The sequence below is a fragment of the Canis lupus genome, chromosome 9 (assembly GCF_011100685.1).
Source record: "Canis lupus familiaris isolate Mischka breed German Shepherd chromosome 9, alternate assembly UU_Cfam_GSD_1.0, whole genome shotgun sequence".
Taxonomy (NCBI): domain Eukaryota; kingdom Metazoa; phylum Chordata; class Mammalia; order Carnivora; family Canidae; genus Canis; species Canis lupus.
Genome location: NC_049230.1, coordinates 38,084,981 through 38,105,054, shown reverse-complemented (window position 1 = coordinate 38,105,054; position 20,074 = coordinate 38,084,981). Strand labels below are relative to the sequence as shown.

At 42.1% G+C, this 20,074-nt stretch overlaps 1 long non-coding RNA gene across 1 annotated transcript; it reads right to left on the bottom strand.

Moving 5' to 3' along the window:
* Positions 1-2,384: 2,384 nt before the first annotated feature.
* LOC119876653 lies at positions 2,385-18,487 on the bottom strand. Its single transcript, XR_005364657.1, has 2 exons — positions 18,111-18,487; positions 2,385-4,437 (listed from the first exon to the last, which is right to left on the bottom strand). It is a non-coding gene; the product is annotated as an uncharacterized LOC119876653 (long non-coding RNA).
* Positions 18,488-20,074: the final 1,587 nt, after the last annotated feature.

Genomic DNA, 20,074 nt, shown 5'->3' with positions numbered 1-20,074 from the left:
GCCAATCCACGTTACAGGTTTGCCCGCGCGCGCAAAATGAGCTTCCGTGAGCTTCTTAGCACGAGTGTTATTTGTTTCATCACAGCTGACCAAGTGTCCACCTCCCGGCGGGATGATTGTACTAGGGAGGACCTTTCTAGCTTTCCTTGCATTTCCGGAGCAGCAAATACTGCTGGGGACCAGACTAGAGCTGCGGTTAATGCGCAGAGAGGACCAAGGGGCGAAAAGCTGGCTGCTCTGCGGAAGGCGGATTCCGACACACCCGTCTCTCCCGGTGTAAGGAGCACCTGGGATCTGGGGTGTTAGGAGCACCTTGGGGCTATCCGACATCATTAGTCCAAACCCCGCTCCAGTGGTCTCTCTGGGGAGATACAGCCCTCCTGGCCCTTTGCTTTTCTTAGGTCCACCCCCTCAGGCTGTTGTTGTTGTTGTTTTTAAGATTTTATTTATTCGTGAGAGAAACATAAAGAGGCAGAGACATAGGCAGAGGGAGAAGCAGGCTCCCTGCAAGCAGCCTGATACGGGATTCAATCTCGGGACCTCGGGATCACACCCTGAGTCAAAGGCAGATGCTCAACCACTGAGCCACCCAGGCCCCCCCCCGCCCTTAGGTCCGCTTTATATGTTTTCTCCAGCTCACTGCATCCAAGACCTGTTGCCAGAACCCACAGCTTTTGGTGCAGGGAAGCCAGGTTTTAAAACAAGATCAGGGATCCCTGGGTGGCGCAGCGGTTTGGCGCCTGCCTTTGGCCCAGGGCGCGATCCTGGAGACCCGGGATCGAATCCCACGTCGGGCTCCCGGTGCATGGAGCCTGCTTCTCCCTCTGCCTGTGTCTCTGCCTCTCTTTCTCTCTCTGTGACTATCATAAATAAATAAAAATTAAAAAAAAAGGCTCATCCATATTATAAAAAAAATAAAAAAAATAAAAAAAAATAAAACAAGATCAGCGAGAAACAGAAGCAGGTAGAGGGCTGGGGGCTGGGGAAGGATAGAGACAGCGAGAGATGCCCGAGGGACCCTCACCTGCTGAAATCTCCCTACCCTCACTGCAGACAGTGGGAGAGAACCTCCGGAGGATGCCAATCCCAACCTTCAAGTCACCTCAAGCTGAAAGTGAATGAAGCATAAACAAACCTTCCCCAGTGTGACCTGTCCGCATTCCAGACCCTCAGGATCCAGGAGCATAATGAGTGGTTGTTTATGTAACTTGAATTTCTTACACATCTATAGTAACTGGAGCGATACCATGTATATTCTTCTCTGACCTCTTTTTGTGGCTGTCTTTCCCCCGGAAATCTCATACTCTCTCCTGAATCTCATACTCCTCAATAGGAAGGGAGTAGCTAAAGTTTTGAACCCAAGTGTCATCTCCCAGATCCAATTATGTCACAGAGCATATACACGCTCTCCTTTTCTAAGCACTTCCCAAATTTGATATTTTTATTTATTTTTTAGAAGATTTTATTTATTTATTCATGATAGACATAGGGGGAGAAAAAGAGGCAGAGACACAGGCAGAGGGAGAAGCAGGCTCCACGCAGGGAGCCCGACGTGGGACTTGATCCTGGCACTCCAGGATCGCGCCCGGGGCCAAAGGCAGGCGCCAAACCGCTGAGCCACCCAGGGATCCCCGAGTGAAGCCACTTTAATGTTTTGCTTTTTCCACATAGATAACTTCATATCAGCTAAAAAAATCATGAAATGAAGAACTGATTATGAAACTGCAGACCCAAAATCACTGGAGTAATAAGTAGGTTTTCCCCAGAGGATTGTTAGAATAAATAACCAGAATACCAAGGATTATGTTTATTTTTTTTATTTTTATTTATTTATGATAGTCACACACAGAGAGAGAGAGAGAGAGGCAGAGACATAGCCAGAGGGAGAAGCAGGCCCCATGCACCAGGAGCCTGACGTGGGATTTGATCCCGGGTCGCGCCCTGGGCTAAAGGCAGGCGCTAAACCGCTGCGCCACCAAGGGATCCCCCAAGGATTATATTTAAGTAGTAAACACAACGTATATATTTTAAAATAATAAATAAAGAACAGCGATGGAGATACTATAGCACAGACAGTATGAAATATATTTTTTAAGACAGATGAAATTTGTAAGTAGTTTTAGGCATTAAAGAGGACACAGAGATATAGGATAGCATGCACTGCTGTCTACAAAAATATAATCTGAATAAATTACACTGATAGTCATAGAATTAGATGTCACTTACAGTCAGTTCATTGCATGTTTAATGATACCCAGGTACATACTAATCCATATATCATTTGTATTTCAAACACATAGGTCTCTCCATATTTGTCTTTAAATTTTACATGTTGAACTTACAAAAAGCTAAATGGTTGTGTAAGAAATCCAAATAACTAGCCCTTCTGGGTACTTTATGCTTTATTTGTATATGTGTACATCTCTTCCTCAGATAAACAATGGATTTAAAGTTAACAATTTTGCTTGTAGGGAAACATCAAATAAACCTAAAGCTGCAAAGACATAATATTCATGTGGGCGAAAATTCACTTGTGTCTACTGAAGGAGTACCGAACTTTATCAAAAGCTATTTCATCATCTATTTGGATGATCATATGATTTTTCTCTTTTGATTCTTTAATCTGTCACAAATTACACTGATTTTCTAATGCTAGAATCAATGGTAAATTCCTAATTTAAGCCATCCTGGGTAGGCTTAAATTATGTATTATTTTACATGTTGATGGATTTGGTTTGCCAAAATTTTCATCTAGATATGAGTGATGATGATCTACAATTGTCTTTTCATATTTTACCTCTCCAATTGCTTGGAGAGTTATACTAGTCATACTAGTATAGGTTATATTAGTTTCATGAAATTAGTTAGGAAAGATCTTCTCTATCCTCTTCGACAGTGACAAGGTCATCAAAGACAAAGTCTGGAGAATGGTTCCAGAGTAAAGGAGACTTAAAAACATGCAAACTAAACAGAACATGTAATCCTAGATTAAATCCTAGACCAGAAATTTTTTTCTTTTGCCATGCAGATATTTATTGGACTATGGATAAAATTCAAATAAGGTCTGTAGGTTAGATGATTACATTGTATCAGCGTTAACTTCTGATTTTTATTATTGTACTGTGAATGTCCTTATTTTTAGGAAACACCTACCTATTAGAGGTGAAGGACTAGCATGTCTGTAATTTATTCTCAAATATTTCAGGGAAAAAATGGCAGGAGGCGGCAGCACCGGGACAAGGAGAGAGAAGGCCATCAGGATAATCTGTGGTCAAAGGACTCTGGTCACAGTGACATCTAATATCTAATTTTAAATGTTCACCTTTCATTATGTGCAAACCTCTACAAGTTTTGCTCTAAGTAGGGTCTGATACTCCTTGTAATTTAGGAAATAAAAGGAGATTTTTCTTCATGTGATACAGAGGTGCATGGAGGGGTGCAAAGCTTGGAAAAGCTGTCATGTCAATCCAGAATGTGCCAGCAGAGGTCTTGGCACACCGGTCCAGAGCAGAAAGTGACAGGAGACTACCAGAAGAGGTTTGTGGACTGTGGATGCATTTCTGGCATTCTCAGAAATCTCAATAGAAGGAAACTAGAGAATAGATCAAACTTTCAGTATTTACACACCATTGCTCATACAAAATTAATTGGGCTTTAAAAATCTCAGTAACACTGACAGTTTGGAGAATACTTTTCTCTGCCATAAAGTAAAAGAAATTGAACTAAATGGTTCAGCCCTCCCTCCCTTTCTTTGTGTCAAACCTAGAGTCAAGAGAGAGTAAAAACAGGTGCCAAGTAGTTTGGAGTCAGGTAGATTCACGACTGTATGAAGGGAACCTCACCCAGTCTTCAGAACTACATAACCTATGTTGTAAATGTGATCCATGCCTTGAACCGGGAAATAGATAAGAAGGGATGGGATCATGACAGCCTTATACAAAAGAGAATAAAAGGAGGTTGTAGGAAAATAGGATGTGGTAAACAGGGGGATGCACCACCCAGACCCCGCCTTCAAGGACAGACTTGCTACCCAGATTTGGAAAGGGCTGTCAGTAGCCTCTTAATGTAAGCTCCTCCAGAACTTGACTCAGCTGAGGCGAGCTGCATTGCCTCTGGTCGTGAGCCACTCTTAGACTCACAACTCTCAACTGGCTACTGGAGAATGAGACATGTGACAATATAAAGACTCCGCCATTCAGCTCAAAGCAAGACAACTCTGTTGTTGCACAATTCATTCCACTTCTTCCTGCTTGAGTTGGCTGAGGTTTCCTTGAGAACTCCATCACTGTTCGACTTCTTTCTTTGCCCAATTCTGCTTCCTTCCCCTTTTCTTTGCAGTGTCAATCTGTCCTAAACATCTTGCACCTGAAACTCCATCTCAGCATCTGCTTCTGGAGAACTCAGCTTGCAGCATGGGATAAGAGGACATAGTAGACTCTGTAGCCATAAGAAAGAGAAACAGTGTGGCAAACATAGCTGATTATGAACAAAGATACATGTCACCTTCTCTTCACCTCCTTTCATGCTCAGCCAAGGCCCTCTCTTCTTGGTCTCTCTTACACTAGGTAGTAAAATGTCTTTTTTTCTGATGCTTTCAGAGAAATCCCAAACTGACCATGGTGAAAAGAAATTAGAAGCTTATTTCTCATAGAGAAGTTGAAAAATGATGTTAGCTCTTCTCTGAGAAGTCATCAAAATCCAAGATTCCTTCTTTTCTGTTGCTTGCCTCAGTCAACATGCTTCACATCAAAATCAATTAGCCTAGTTGTGGTGCAAGAACAAATCCCCAAATCTCAATGGCTTACAACAAACATTTTGTTTCTTGACTATACTCCATGCCTATTGGGAGCTCACATTGGCTTAGCTCCACATCCTTCTCATGTGGAGATCCAGGCAGCCAGGAGACTCCCTATCTGAGACATTGCCAGTCTTCTGGTAGAAGGAAACAAGAGCAAGGAGAAACCACATGATGGCTCTTTGAGGTTTAGCACACTTTACTTCTACTCACATTTAATTGGCCAAAGCAAATCACATGGTCAGGCTTGCTTTCAATGGGGCAGTAAATGATTACATTTACTAACCCAGAGAGGGGCAGAAAATATTTTGGAAAAAAAATACAAAATATATATATTTGCTCACAAAGATTCACTTCCCTTTCTTTCCTATTCAAAATACACCCCCACAAACACTTTAAGGAAACATCTCAAAAATTCCATCCAATGGGATGTCCCATCGTGGACAAAGTCCAAATCTTGTGATAGTCTTTTTAAAAAGATTTTACTTACTTATTCATGAGAGACACACAAAGCAAGACAGAGACATAGGCAGAGGGAGAAGCAGGCTTCCCATGGGGAGCTGGATGCCTGACTCGATCCTGGGACTCAGGGATTACGCCCTGAGCCAAAGACAAGACGCTCAACCACTAACCACCCAGGTGTCCCTTGTAATAGTCTTTATATCAGGTCCTGGATATGACTCCTTTGGATATTTATGAATTAGACATACAAGTTATCTTTCCTCCACACAAAACATTTATACTCCATACAATGTGGAACAGTAATGGGATAACTTCAGTCCCCGCACCTCCAATTTGGACAGAGGAAGAATGGGAGGGACAGAGTAGTCACAGAAATTCTCAAGTCCCTCTGGGCAGACATTGTAAGGGTTTTTTACCTGGGGTGGGGAGTGTTCCCTGATCAATTTTACTCCCAGTAAGTGGTTCCTCCATTCATTATTCCCTCTGGTTCTTGATTTTTACCCTCATGGAGTTCCTTCTTTCCCATCATCTTCTTCAACCACTTTTAAAGAGGGAATTGGGAACCATGTCCTCCTTAGATGCTGAGCAACTTTCTCAACATACCACTTGTCCACAGAATGGGTCTAATGAGTTGTTTTAAGTCACAAAGAGCCAGAATTTTTGTTTTCTCAGTCCAGATTATGGTTCTTTGGCAATTTACCTTTTATCAAAAACACATTTGTTGTTGTTTGAATCTATTCGGCTCCAGTTTACTCCATGTGCCCATACCTATAATTTTTTAAAGATTTTATTTATTTATTCATGAGAGTCACACACACAGAGGCAGAGACACAGGCAGAGGGAGAAGCAGTCTCCTTGCAGGAAGCCTGATGTGGGACTCGATCCCAGGACTCCAGGATCATGCCCTGAGCCGAAGGCAAGCGCTCAACTGCTGAGCCACCCAGGCATCCCCAGTTTTTTTTTAAAAAGCTCATTAAGGGAGGAATAATTCTAGATTTACAGAAAAGTTGCAAAGATAGTACAGAAAGTTTGCATATACTCTTTACTCGGTTTCACTTTATGTTAATTAACATCTTACATAACCATGGCACATTTGTCAAAATTAAAAATTAGCATTGGTACATTATTATTAACTAAAGTACAGATTTTATTTGAACTTCACCTGTTTTAACACAAGTGTCCTTTTGCTATTCTAGGATTCAGTCCAAAATACCAAATTGCATTTAATCACTTCTTTTTATAAAGAGTTGACTTACTCTGAATGAAAAGGATCTAAAGGGCAGCCCAGGTGGCTCAGCGGTTTAGCACTGCCTTCAGCCCAGGGTCTGATCCTGGAGACCTGGGATCAAGTCCCACATCGGGCTCCCTGTGTGGAGCCTGCTTCTCCCTCTACCTGTGTCTCTGCCTCTCTCTGTGTGTGTATCTCTCATGAATAAATAAATAAAAATCTTAAAAAAAAAAAAAAGGATCTAAAAAAGAGAGGCAGAGACACAGGCAGAGGGAGAAGCAGGCTCCTCGCAGGAAGCCTGATGTAGGACTGGATACCAGGACTCCGGGATCATGCCCCGAGCTGAAGGCAAATGCTCAACCACTGAGCTACCCAGGTGTCCCCCTATAATTCTTTTTGAGTTACACTTCTCTCTGTAGATTTAATTACATGTACCTTGAGCTTAATAGCCTTCCATAGGATATCCATGCACTCAGGCTCTTTTCTCTGAACCATATTGTCCACTTAAAGGATTTATTTGCTGCCAACTTAATTGATTCAGAGGTTTCAATCAGAGGCTTAATGGCCACTTCATTAACTGTATCTCTGCTAAGAGGCTAAGTTTGAATCAGTCATTGTCACCACAAGACTTTCTTAGATTTCTTTTATTAGTTGGAGATAAGACATATTTGCAACTTTCTGCCCTGAAAAGTCCAAAAGTGTCTATACTCTCTATTATCTTTCCTTCTTTCTTGTAAACAAATAAATGCTTTTCCAAGCACATCAGTTTTTTTTCCCTTCTGTATTATCTTATCAAATGGCAACCAAGGTGAATTACTAACACCTGTTTCCTGATCGCTTACTCAAAATCCACAGGCTCACTTAACACATTACCTTCATTCCAACGTATTAAAGGTAACTTTTTTTTTTTTTTTTTTTTTATGATAGTCACACAGAGAGAGAGAGAGAGGCAGAGACATAGGCAGAGGGAGAAGCAGGCTCCATGCACCGGGAGCCCGACGTGGGATTCGATCCCGGGCCTCCAGGATAGCGTCCTGGGCCAAAGGCAGGCGCTAAACCGCTGCGCCACCCAGGGTTCCCTAAAGGTAACTTTTTAATCAAATATTTAACTACAACATAACATAGGTTGCCATCTATTCAGTCTCCAGTAATACCTTTTCATTGTACATTGCTTGGCCCTGGAAACAAAGCTGCATATTTTAGTGTTTTGTTGTTTTGCAGTGTTCCCCCTAAGCACCAATTTCTGTATCAGTCAGACCAGGCCAGATTTTGTTGTGATAACAAGTTAGTCTAAAAGTCTCAGTGACTTAAAACAACAAATATTGATTTGACTCTCTATGTATCTATGTATCTATCTATCTTTCTATCTATCATCTATCTACCTATCTATCTATTTCATTTCGGGACCCACGCTGAATGTGGAATATTGCCCATCTTGTGTCAGAAGGAAAAGAAAACACACACTATGTGTCAGAGGTAACACACACTATGTCTGCTCATATTCCATTGCTCAAAACAAATCATATTACCAGTCCTGAAACCAATGGGGCACAGAATATGATCTACTTCTCAGCAGGGACACCAACCATGTTGAAAATATTACAATTTACCACACTGTGCCCCAGGATGCCTGACCAGCTTCTGGAGTCTTGTCCACAGTTCAGCTAGCAGAAAAGAGAGAAGGTGGGGTTTCACTTTCTTTTTAAGGACACAATACAAAAATTACACACATAATTTCTAATCACATCCCACTGGCCAGATCTTGGGAACAAGCCATATCTAATGGCTTAGTAGTACAGCAATGTAGTTTTTAGCTGGGTGTCCATATAGTTTTTTATTTGGTTCAATAATGTTTGTCTTTTACTTGGAAAATTTACTCTAAGCAGTATTCAAGAAAGAGCACCAACCTTACACAAATCTTTTGGAGAATAAAGTAAAGAACACTTTCCTGAATCTGATAAAGATGACTTACAAAATAAGACCCATTAAAAATCACACCCAATAAGGAAATATTGAAACCTCTCCTCTAGGGTTTCGGAATAAGAGAAGGGTGCTCTTTATTTTTACTTCTATTCAACACTGTACCAGAGACCTCAGTGCAATAAGGCAAGAATAGCCAAACAATCTTGAAGAACAACAAAGAACAATGTTAAGACACTGAAATGCAGAAGACCCACAGATTAAGGAGAATTGAGAAGCAGACAATTCACAGTCACCTGATTTAGGCCACAGAGAGGGAGCAGCGAACTCAAACTCGCATGCGGCCAGGACTAGGTTGGGGGGAGTGAGGCAGTGTTGTGCAACTGACGGGTGGCACCCTGGTGTTCAGATTTTGATATTTTGTTCATTGTGGAGTTTTGCATTAATTTTGATTTTTTAAAGATAGTATTTATCTTAATTACTGAAAAGTTTTTTGGGGGAAGGGGAGGTGTCGTGGAGAGGAAGAGTGCGTCCTTAAATTTTATAGTGGTGACTGGTGCCTCATTCTCCTTCCGCTAGCCAGCCCTGATACGCTTCTTAACTTAAATATAGTCACGATGATGGTTCCAAGGCTTTAGACCTATGTCAAAATTCATCACATTGTATGCTTTAAACATGTGCAGCTTAATGTATGTTAATTATACTTCAAGACAGCTGTTTTTATTTTTTAAAGGTTTTATTTATTTATTCATGAGAGAGAGAGAGAGAGGCAGAGACACAGGCAGAGGGAGAAGCAGGCTCCATGCACCGGGAGCCCGATGTGGGATTCGATTCCGGGTCTCCAGGATCGCGCCCTGGGCCAAAGGCAGGCGCCAAACCGCTGCGCCACCCAGGGATCCCTGTTTTTATTTTTTAAATTCTTTTTCAAGACATCTGTTTTTAAAAAAGCATTGTAAGAAATAGACTGTAGGCTCATTGTGGGTGAACTCTCCCCGAAGCTGCGGTCTTCCCGCCGAGACTGGCGCAGCCAGCCCCGCGAGAGCCGAAACCCACATCCCCACCCAAGGCCCCGCGCTTGGCGCGGGGGACCTGAGCCTCCAGGCGCAACGAGTCCTGTCGGGAGCCGCGCCAGCCGTGGCTGCACCCGGGCTGGCGCCGGCGCGCGGGAGCCGCAGCCCTGCCGGGGCGCGCCCTGCTGCCGAGGTTGGTGCCCGCGCACCTTCTCCACCTTCCCCGGGCGGGCCTGTCCGCTGCCCGGCCGGGAGCGCGTTTCCATTCCCCGCGGAGAAACACGCGCCCCCTGAGCCGCGCCCCTTCCTGGAGGCGCGGAGCGCGTCCTCTGCAGGTGTCGGTCGCCCCACCCGCGGAGTGGCAGGCACCGCCCCAGGGGGAGGGGGTGCGGCCGAGCGCACTGAAGGTGCGTCCGGTTGCCCAGGAGACCGGGCGGTACCACGTGTGGCCACCCCTGGGGGAATGAAGTTAAGAATGATTCGTTTAGTTTTTATTATGAAATATTTCAGATGTACAAAAAGGCATACCGCCCCCCGTGAATCTACCTCCCACCCTAGGGAACAAATGCCACTACACCTGCATTGTCCTGTATCTTCCCTCCGGGGCCTCATTCCCCCCCCCCTCCCCACCTTCTACTTTTCATCTCCCCTCCTCCCCCTCCTTTGTCCATTCACAAACCGTCCTTTTTATTTAGCGGAGGTATTAGGCTCCTCTGACTTAGTAGCCAAGTGTAGTCGTTTTGGAAATTCCAGAGCAACCCAAAAGTCTTGAAAACGACTTCTTTGCTCTAGTTCACATCATGGAAAATCGAGGAGCGGATATACGATCCTTTTGTAGACCACGATTTAAGAAACGAGGTTAACAAAGGGGAAATGCCTCAATTGAAAGCCCTGAATTTAATTCTCTTGTGTCTATTTTACCAAATAGTATTAAAGCTCTCTAAGTCTCCATTAAAAGTATTAGTTAAGATAGAGTTGGAGGGTTCACGTAAAAATGGTTGAATATTTAGCTTCGATATTCGGGACTGAGAAGGACAGATCGGGACCTGCGGGCCTCGGGGCTTGTGCCCCGGGCTTCACAGCAAACAAACCGACTTTCAGCCAGACGGTAGTGTTCCTCAGTCTGCACGGGAATCCAGAACACCGCCCAAACCGCGCGCAGACCGAATTGTCACATGAGCCACGTGCAGGTGCAAGAACACTGCGAGGACCTGGAGGAGGCTGCAGGGAAAGTACCGAGAGGTGAACGTGTCGACTACCCCGGGGCCACCTCGTGGGCAGCGCCTATGTCCTGTTGCGGCGCAGGGAGAGCGCAGGGCAGGCAGCGGCTGCACTCCGCCCCCGCGGGTCAACTGGCAGGCTGTGGGTAGTGCTGAGCTGTCCTCTGTCACCGACGTCCCGGAGCCACGCGGTCGCTGTCGGCCGTGTGAGGTGGGCGAGTGTCCCCGCGGTGGCAGCTGCGACTTCGTACACCTGCACCCCAGCTCCTGGAACCCCCGACGTCAGCTGGGTGGGCGAGGACCCCAGGCGCAGACCTGAGCACCAGCCCAAGACCAGCGCTTAAGTCTTAACTCCAAAACCAATCGGAACTCCAAGCTCCCAAACCCAAGACCAGTTTGGATCTCCAATCTGGATAGCAGTCCCTGTGCACCAGCTCTGATGCCACCCAAGAAACTAGTCACCCCCTAGGTCCCATACCGGCCGCTGTCCCCGAGAAAGAACGCGACGACTTTCCCCAGACCACGGGCTTGGCTGCTTCTGAGACCCTGGTTCCCTTGACCTCCACCGTGACAGGTGACCTCCACCTAGCCGGTGTGGAGGCGGACAAAAATCAAGGCCATTCCACCGCAAGTTTAGCATTAGCACAAGTACAGCCATCTTAGGCCCCTGTGAATAAGAGCTGAACTTTATAGGAAAAACTGCAGAAAGAATCCCATATCAGAAAGACAACAGAACTCAGAATTGCCCTGGGCAGAGACAACCGTATCAGAAAGACAACAGAGCCCACACCAGTGGTAGAAAGTCCCATACTAGAATGAGAACAGAGCTCAATGCCCTTGAAAGCGCCACATCAGAATGTAAACAGAACTTGGAGAAATTCTTCCACCCCTTCTGAAAATCCCCTAGACCAACCTATAAAAAACCCAGCTGTAACCCACTTCGAGGTCCAAGTCCCTGCTCCACTGTATCGGGTATACTTGGACCCAAGCTCGAGCTTGCTAATAAACCCTCGTGCACTTGCATTGGTGTTGGGTCCTTGGTGGTTTCTCGGATTTGCAATCTTGGGCACAACAGCCAGGACCCCTCCAAAAAGCTCCCTTAACTCCCCTGCGCCATCCTCTCCAGGCTCCAGGGCTCTATGGTGTAATCTGTTCAACACAGGGACCTTATCTTACCACCCTGCCCCTAATAAAGTTCTGTATTGAGGGTTGGGGGGAAAAAAGTATTAGTAAAGAAAGGATTCTTAAATTTTTATTTTATTTAAAGATTTTATTCACCTCCTGACCCCCAAGAAGACAGAACCTGAGGTGAGACTTGATTTCAGGAACCTGGGATCATGACCTGAGCGAAGGTAGATGCTTAACTGACTAAGCTACCCAGGGGCCTGAGATTCCTAAACTTTTAAAGTACCACTAATTTCTGGCCTAAAGTTAATTTAAATAGATTGTTTCCTTATCAGTAATAAGCCCATACTTTTGAAGTCAGATTTTCCTGTTTCTCAATTCAAAAGTTTTTAGAGAGAAATGATTTATATTAGAAAGATAGAATATAGGACACCTTGGTGTCTCAGCGGTTGAGCGCCTGTCTTCGGCCCAGGGTGTGATCCTGGAGTCCTGGGATCGAGTGCTACCTCCTGCTTCCTCATGGAGCCTGCTTCTCCCTCTGCCTGTCTCTCTTTCTGTGTCTCATGAATATAGAAATAAAATCTTTAAAAAAAAGAAAAGAAAGATAGAATATTGTTTAAATTTTATTTCTTGTTTCTACATTAATTTTCATGTTTATTCTATTGAATGTAGTATTTACCTTTAAATATTTTGTTTCTCAATTTTAACTTTTTTTCAAGCAGAAAACAAAACTTGTCTGAAAATTAAATTTGTTAATGAATTTAATGTGTTTATGCAAGTTTCAGAGTCATGTTTATAGGGTGACCCACTGAGCTAGTATTTTCTTCTCTATGCGTGGAGGGTATTTCTTAAAGGGTTGACATATTTAAAGGATTAGAGATTTTGGCTTATTTTCTTATTTTTTTTCCTGAAAATCTTAGAGTCCCCTCTATTAGATTTATATGAGCCCTTGGTTGTATGTTGAAACTGATCAATATAACCATAGGATTTGAGAGGCATTCGTGCATTTATTTTCTAATACCTTCTGAAGATAGGCTATTTTTCAAAGGCAGCTACTTCTCTTAATTATCCTTAGCATATCCTCACCACCTCACAAGGAGCAAACAGCTTTTTGAACTATATTACTTCAGCATCAGATATATTGGGGTCCCAACTGGGGCATGGCTTTCCCCAGGATTCCTCATTGCATTTATCAGTTTATTAACGTATAAGAAAGCTCCAGTCTATCAAGTCTCAAGGCACCCCCTCACTTTGATCTGATTAAACATGGAGATATTTATTTATTTATTTATTTATTTATTTATTTATTTATTTATTTATGAGATTTTATTTATTTATTCATAAGAGACATACAGAGAGAGGCAGAGACACAGGAAGAGAGAGGAGAAGCAGGCTCCAGGCAGGGATCCCAATGTGGGACTCGATCCCCGGACTCCAGGATCACACCCTGTGCCAAAGGCAGACCCTCAACTACTAAGCCACTCAAGTGTCCCAGGCATGGAAATATTTAAAGGGGATAGAAATACACTCTGAAAAAGCTAAATACTGTATGATTCCATCTATATGACATCCTGGAAAAGACAGTAAAAAGATCAGTGGTTGTCCACAGTTCGGAAGGAGGGACTGTGGTAGGGAGAATAGGTGGAGCCAGGGATTTTTAGGACAGTGCAACTGTTCTGCATGATACTGTAATGGAGCATACATATTATTACACGTTTGTCAAAAACCCACAGAATGTACAACACAAAAGTGGGCTCTAATATGGACTTTAACTATGGACTTTAATTAATAAGAATGAATCAATATTGGTTCATCAATTATTATAAATTCTACACTAAGGAAAGATATTCATAAATAGGGAAAACTAGAAGGGGAGTAAGGAAGTATATATTTGTATCTTGTGCTCAATTTTCCTGTAAAGCTAGAACTACCTTGAAAAATAAAGTATTAGCTTTTGAAAATCCAGTTAGAAAATGAACATGAGGGACGTGGTTAAGCGTCTGCCTTTGGCTCAGGGCCTGATCCTGGAGACCCGGCATCAAGTCCCACATCAGGCTTCCTGCATGGAGCCTGCTTATTCTTCTGCCTATGTCTCTGCCTCTCTCTCTCTCTGTGTCTCTCATGAATAAATAAAATCTTAAAAAAAATGAACAAGAGACATTCATCAAAGAAGATATACACAGCAAATAAGCACATGAAAAAACATTCAGTATCACTAGCCATTGGGAAATGCAAATTAAGGCCCTGGTTAGATTTTGCTATAGTAAAATAAATAGCAACAACACCAAATGCTAGTAAAGATACAGAGAAACTGGATCTCTCATAGCTTACTCATGGGAATATGAAATGGTATAGGCATTCTGGAAAAGTTTCTTTAAAAAAGAAATATGCACTTACCACAGGACCTAGCAATTGTGCTCCCAGGCATTTATTTCAAGAAATGAAAATCTATGTCCACTCAAAACCTGTACATAATTATTTATAGCAGCTTTATCTGTAATAGCTCCAAACTGGAAGCAACCAAAGTGCCCCTCAATAAACTCTGGTCCATCCATAGCATGAAATACCACTCAGAAATAAAAAGGAACAAACTATCAATAGACACAACAACTGGATAAATCCTAAAGGCATTATGCTGAGTGAGAACAGCCAATTTCAAAAAGTCATATACTAAAAAAAAAAGGTCATATACTTTATGATTCCATTTATATAACATTCTTGAAGTTACAAAATTATAGAGATAAAATAAAGATTAGTTGCCAGAGGTTAGGGATGGTGGTGGAGGGGAATGCATGTATATAACTATAAAGGAGTAGCATAATGGAGATCTTTGTGATGGAATTGTTCTTTTAAAAAAAATTTTTTTTTTATTTATTCATGAGAGAGAGAGAGACAGAGGGAGAAGCAGGCTCCATGCAGGGAACCCAACATGGGACTCGATCCCAGGTCTCTAGGATCACGCCCTGGGCTGAAGGCAGCGCTAAACCGCTGAGCCACCCGGGCTGCCCTATAATGGAATTATTCTTTTTTTTTTTTTTTTTTTTTAATGGAATTATTCTTGATTAGGGTGGTAGGTATACAAATTTACAATAAAACTGTACCATTGTACCAATATCAATTTCCTGGTTTTGATATACTATAATTACATAAGATGTAGCCATTGGAAGAAACTAAAATGGTACACAGGACCTCTCTCCAAGAACTTTGAAACTTCCTGTGAATATATAATTATTTCTAAATAAAAAGATCTTGTTTTAGAGAGAGAGAGAGAGCGAAACAGCTCATGCTTGCATGTGAGCCAGGGGACATGGGGAGGGGCGTGGTTCAGAGGGAGAGGGAGAGAGAATCTCAAGCAGGGTCCATGTTGGCATGAGCCTGATGTAAGCCTCAATCCCAGGACTCTTGAGATCATCACCTGAGCCAAAATCAAGAGTTGGACACTTAACCAACTGAGCCACTCAGGCGCCCCCAAAATAAAAAGTTTTCTTAAAAAGGCAAGTATAGGTTGAAAGGATATATATGCAACACATAAATGACCATATTAGCATCAGAATATACAAAGAATAAAAAAAAAGAATATACAAAGAAAACAAATAAAAAGATTAACAAATAGGATTTAAATCTTTTTGTTTAAAAGATTAACAAATAGAAAACAAATAAAAAGATTAAAACAAACAAATAGGAATATGCAAAAATAATTTAACAGAATTGATGAAGAAACACAACTGGCCAACAAATATAAGAGAAGATACTCAGCTTCGGAGTAATTGGAGAAATGTAAAGGAAAACTGCAGTTATCATTTCATTCCCTTCAGATTGGCAGACATTTTGTAAGCCTGACAACATGAAGTCTTGACCAAATGTAGGAAAATTGGAACTCTGATTTGTTATTGGTAGCAGTATAAAATGGTGCAACAATGTGGAGAAAATTTTATAGTTTATAGTAAAACTGGAAATGTACATAACCTTTACCCATCAATTCCACATTTTGGCTTGTACTTTAGTAAAACAAACAAAAAAACAAAACCCAAGTATGTCAATAATGTGCACAAGGAGACAAGAACAGTCATTTTAGTACTTTTTGGAACACCAAATATTGGAAATAGCTTAACTGTCCATCAATAATGGAATGAAGAAATAAAATATCCTAATATTTATTGGAGGGAATATTAGGAATAACTTTAAAAGAATAAACTATAACACACGCATTGACATAGATGTGAGAAACAAACAAAAAAAGTTAAAAAATCAAGTTGCAGAAGCATATATATAGAATTATACCATCTTAATCAGCTAAACATGCACATACAACAATGTTACATGTTGTTCCTGGATAGGTGTGTGTAAACAGTGTATGTGAAAAAGGCTGTAAAGATATGCAGTAAACTCAGAATATTGGTTACCTCTGAGAAAAGGAGAGAAAAATAAATTGGGGATGAAAGGCAAAAAGAAACAAATTTATCTACAATATTTTGTTTATTGAATTTTAAAAAGGCTTGAAGTAACTATGGCAAAATGCCAACAGCTATTAATTTGGGGCAAAGGGATAACAAAAATCTGGGGTAAGGAAAGAAATTTTTGTCATTTATCTTTGTACTTATATAAGTTCATTTTCCTTGCTATTATTACACATACACCACACCAGCCCAAAATGGGGCTTATCCCAGGATACAAGATTGTACCAGAAAGCCATTAATTAATATAAAGTATCACATGAACAATTAATAGAAAGTTAAAATAGTCTCAAATACAAAAATCTGTTTTATAATATTCACTCAAAAAGTGTTCTAGAGAAGCATTATTTTAGAATATTAACAGGAAGGTTTTGGTTTGGTTTGGTTTTTAATTTGAAAAAGACTTGAGGCAGGGGATCCCTGGGTGGCTCAGCGGTTTAGCGCCTGCCTTCGGCTCAGGGTGTGATCCTGGAGTCCCGGGATCAAGTCCCACATCAGACTTCCTGCATGGAGCCTCTCTCTCTCTCTCTCTCTCTCTCTCTCTCTTTCTCTCTCTCATGAATAAATAAATAAGGTCTTTAAAAAAAAAAAAGAAAAGAAAAAGACTTGAGGCAACATCAGTCTACACACACACACACACACACACACACTGCTGGGCCCTGGTGGCAGGGCCACACAAGTGAGTTGGGGTGTGGGAACTAGGGCAAGTGTTCGTATTATCTGAATGAGTGTGGGTGGTTTGGAGATGATGAGGTGAGGAGTCCATGGTGAAGGGAAGTAGGGTTATGAGGGAGCCAGAAAATTACAATCCACAAAGAAACAAACAACAGACACAGGAGGGAGGAGACCCACATCTTTAGGCCTGGCTCTGCTCCCCAGCATCATGCTGTATTACCTTGTACTTCACAGATGAAGACTCAAGTCAGAACATTGATGGCCTGCCCAGTATTACAAGCAGTATTAGATAACCTCCTCTGATTTCTTTCTTTCCCTCACTTCACTGCTCTGATTCTGGTCTCCAGCAGTTTATTGTTCACACACATACTGAAACAGTTCACTTAATTTGGGTCTAAAATTCATCTTACATTTATGGCTAAGGTAATAAAAGCATATTTGTGTCGTAAAAGTGAGGATATTGATTGATGTCTAGAGAAAACATCCAGAATATATGTAGGTGTTACCTCTCTCTGGTGAAATAAGTATCTGTTGGTACAGATGATTGTGTTCCTCTTACAGAGGAAATCTTTCTTTACTCTCCACCTGCTGAAGTATTCATAATTATATATTCATTTGTGTCCCATCTCCAAAAGGATGTAAAGAAAGAATTTGTTAAAGTTGGGCAAGTTCACTTTCCAGTGTGTTTAATTAATGTTGGTGAATAAAATAGCCAAATGTATTTGTTCTTTGCTAAGTCTGCTCTGTCACCCTCTACACCCCTGCCTGTCTCAGACCTCTGCCAGATTGTCCGGCATCCTGCATCCTGCAGCCCTGGCCTCGACTGAAAGGTGAGTCTCAGTTCTCCTCATGGTCTGTTTGGCTAATTCAGGAAAAGTGTAACCTTAACATGTCCCCTGCCGCCTCTCTTGCCTAAAGTGGATATATCTTAAAGGGTCTGTAAGAACAAGAGGGAATGTGAGCAGTGGAGGTGGGGGTGGGCAGAGCAGAGGGAGAGGGAGAATCCTAAGCCCGTTCCATGCTCAGTGTGGAGCCCAAAGCAGGGTTTGATCCCACGACACTGAGATCATGACCTGAGCTGAAATCAAGATCAGTTGCTTAACTGACTGAGCCACTCAGGTACCCTTGGATTTTCATCTCAGAGTTCTGTGGTCCTTTTTAGTGCCCATTCTTTCTGTGGAAAAGGCATGGCTCGGATCTCTTCAGGCAGTTTGTACTTACCTCAGTAATAAGAAGATTCCTCAGGGATGCCTGAATGGCTCAGTGGTTGAGTGTCTGCCTTTGGCTCAGGTGATGATGATCAGTTCCGTGCTCAGGTCCTGGGATCAAGTCCCACATCGGGCTCCCTGCAGGGAGCCTGCTTCTCCCTCTGCCTATGTCTCTGCCTTTCTCTGTGTTTCTCATGAATAGAAAGGTGAAATCTTAAAAAAAAAAAAATTTCTCAGGGTAGGGGTGTTGAAGAGAAAGCTCCTGGACATCCTGGATCTGTATGGGTGTCTGCAACTTGACAAGGGAGAAGAAGAGAAATGGATAGTAAATCTGAGCCCCCAGGACAAAAGTACGCCTCCAGGAGGAGTGCTCAGTTTTGATTGCTTTGGAAAACGAAACTAGAATATTCTTTTTTAAAGTTTCAATTTCTTGGAAAATTAGGCTAGATGTGCTCCTGTCTTTTAGGTTTCAATTTCCCAGAAAATTAAATTGGAATGTTCTCACTTTGGGGCATTGGGTGGCTCAGTGGTTGAGCAACTGCCTTCGGCTCAGGTCGTGATCCCGGGGTCCTGGGATGGAATCCCGCGTCCGTCTCCCTGAAGGGAGCCTGCTTCTCCCTCTGCCTATGTCTCTGCCTCTCCCTCCGTGTCTCTCATGAATAAATGAATAAAATATTTTTTTAAAAAGACATCTGAAAAAAAAATAAAAAATAAAAAAAATAAAGACATCTGAGTCTTGACATCTTTACTTGAATCTTCAGTAATAAGAAGATTCCTGGGATCCCTGGGTGGCGCAGCGGTTTGGCGCCTGCCTTTGGCCCAGGGCGCGATCCTGGAGACCCGGGATCGAATCCCACGTCGGGCTCCCTGCATGGAGCCTGCTTCTCCCTCTGCCTGTGTCTCTGCCTCTCTCTCTCTCTCTGTGTGTGTGACTATCATAAATAAATAAAAATTTAAAAAAAAAAAAAAAAAAAAAAAAGATTCCTCAGGGATGCCTGAATGGCTCAGTGGTTGAGTGTCTGCCTTTGGCTCAGGCGATGATGCCAGGGTCCAGCTGAGTTTTCAACTGCTCAATTTACCAAAAAGATTTTCTTGCTAATGTTACCTAAGTCAAGAAACTGATAGAAGTCTGGAAAATGAGCATAAAATTTGGGAGTTGGTTATTAAAGAAGGAGAAGAAGAATGTTCTCACCTCTTAATGCCTGCCTTCCCCATCTCAAGAAGAAAGAAAAGAAAGCTGTTTCACATCTATTAATGGAAATTCACCATTTTAAATAAGTAGGTGAAAGGAAAGGCTAGTTAGTTCTGGTTTGACTCTAAAGGAATTGTTTATCACGAGGAAAATGATGCCACAGAAAAGCCTATTTGGGTTACACACCAACTGTTAATTAAGGAGGAAACTCAGGGAAGTGGAATTGGAGAGGAAAAAGATAGAGAGGGAGAGAGGAATTATTATTTTGTGAAGTAAGCCTGAGTTACTCAAGAAATGTTTCATGAAATAAAGAAAAGCAATGCTCAAGCCAGATAGGGAATTAAACAGTGCATCTCACTGACTTTCTCACTTAATTTTTCTAGTAGCTTCTATCATTTCAACAGTTGTAGTTAAGGCCAATTAAACTTTTGCTGAATTTCCTTTTATTGCTTTGGCTTCTAATGGAGTTGCAATGGTTTCTGATTACATTTCTTCTATTTATCACTTTAATCTGCAACTTGCTTCCACAGTTCATACAAGTCACAGTTCCGTTGAGCTCTTGTTTGGTTTCTTTTGGGTGCCCATCGTTAGAGATTGCAAGAACACTACAATATAGATTTAGCAATCATTTTTAGCCATGAGAAAAGGTGTGCACTAGAGGGAATTGGGTTTGAGATGTCATTAATTCTCAATCTTCGCTGCTCATCAGAACCTTTCAAAACACTTTTTTTTTTTTAATGCACATTCTAGGGCTCCTCCTCCAGATACACAGAGTCAAATAATGA